Below are 2137 nucleotides of genomic sequence, written 5' to 3' on the forward strand. Positions count from 1 at the left end.
GGCAACTATAAATAGAAATTACAAAAATGAATAGTAAAAAGTGACTATTGGTGAATAATAACTTGTCTGTCACGGGTTTACTGTTGATGAATAGTGACTTGTCTGCCATGTGATTTACTGATTGATGCTTTTGGTGGAAATGCTGACTGGGACGGTCTTGACTGGAACTAATCAAATTCAGCATATGGATCCTGACTATCTTCATAATTGGCCCATCTTTTTGGTTGACTGGGGGAACTTTGATGACTGTGGGATGATGATGATTCTGATGGAGAATGTTCTTCTTCATCATCTGTGGATAAATTTGCTGCTTGTCGTAGTAATTGTTTAGCCAGATCTTTTAATTCTTCTGCTTTGGAAGATGAAGTTGAACTAGAGGCTTTTTTCTTCTTAGAAGAAGATGGTGACTAATTTTTCTTCTTAGAAGAAGATGGTGACTGAGGAGTTGGAGATGTTAACTGCGGGATTGGAGAAGCCGGCTGAATGGAAACCGGAGTTTTCAAACTCGAGGGAATAACTGAAAATTCTTCACTGAATTGGGTTAAAACTCTTTCAGGGTCGAATTTATCCCACCATTTTACTAGGAATTGTCTTAGGACCATATATTCTTCAGGTTCAATTTTGTATTGCCATTTCAGAATCCAAGGAATTTTATACTTGGCCATGAATTGAAGACTGGGAGAAAATCTTTTCTCATATTCTGAAAAGGTCATGACTGTAGTAAATCTCGTGACTGCATTCTGGAGTTGTAATGGGAGAAGATCATAAGGGCATCCATGGTCATTCCATCAATTGCCAAACCACATAGGGAATTGGCGATTGAATCTTCTATCGAAATTGAGGAACCATGAATGACTAAAATCCTCGGTTTGATGGAGGAATATTTTATCCCATGCTTCAATGTAATCATGATAAGTAAATGTAAGTGTGTCTATTGTGTGGGGAGTAGAGGGGGGATCACCCCATTGAGCTAGTGAAATGATACGGATTATATAAAGGGAATGATATAATATCTTGGATTGGTTTAATGAATATTGACTCGGTTTTATACAAAATGTCTTTATAGAATACTAAGGGGGGTTTACCTGGAGGGTAATGAGAAGTTGGACCAAAATAACTTTTTATTAAAGAAACAAGATTTTTTAGATGACTCAAGGTAGGTTCAATATAAAATAGGCCATGCTCAGCCCTGACAATGTAAGGGGAGGATTTTTTATAATTAAATGGAGGGTTGGATGAGGAGTCTGATTTGTAAGGGTCGAATTGGTTGACTAAAGCTGATTGGTAATTGGGTTTATTTTGACTGAGTGTGCTACCAAGAGCACTGTACTGGTTAACTAATGCAACAGGAGAATGACCTGTATAAGGAACTATGTTTGATTTTGACTCGGGTGATTCTAGCTTGACTGGAGAGGACACCGTAACTATTGCTTTTCTGGGATTTCTCCCTTTGGATGAGTCAGACTTCATGTTGTGGCGCCCTGTAGAAATTCACAAGTTAGGAAATCTGGGATATGATTGTCACTGCCTTTAATGAATGCAATTTCAAAATCAAAAATACTTAAAATTGCTTGCCAACGGACAAAGATTTGTTTACTAGCAATGTTTTGAACATCTTTTTCTAAAACATCTTTAGCACTTTTACAATCGACGCGGACTAAAAATTTTTGATTTAATAAATCATCTTGAAATTTACTGATACATAAAACAATTGATAAAATTTCTTTTTTAATAGTACTATAATTTGACTGAGCAGGGTTCCAAATTCCAGAATGGAAACGAACAATTTGTTTTGGATGATTGGGAGAAATTTGTTGTTTGAGGATACCTCCATAACCTATTTCAGAGGCATCGGTTTCTACTATTTTATAGGAATCGGAAAGAGGGATTCTTAAGCAGGGTAAAGTTTTGACATGACTCTTAATTTCTTTGACTAAAGATGTATGCACTGATGTCCAAGGGGAAGGATTTTTTTTGTAATCTATCGAATAGAGGTTTACAATGTTTCCTAAGGTTTTTGTAAAAATCTGCTACATAATTTAAAGATCCTACGAATCTTTGTAATTGATTTTTATCTAAAATGACATATGGAAATTTGTCAGCGAATTATATTGCTCTATCAATGGGTTTAATTTGG

Source organism: Fragaria vesca, linkage group LG1 (assembly GCF_000184155.1).
Source record: "Fragaria vesca subsp. vesca linkage group LG1, FraVesHawaii_1.0, whole genome shotgun sequence".
NCBI lineage: Eukaryota > Viridiplantae > Streptophyta > Magnoliopsida > Rosales > Rosaceae > Fragaria > Fragaria vesca.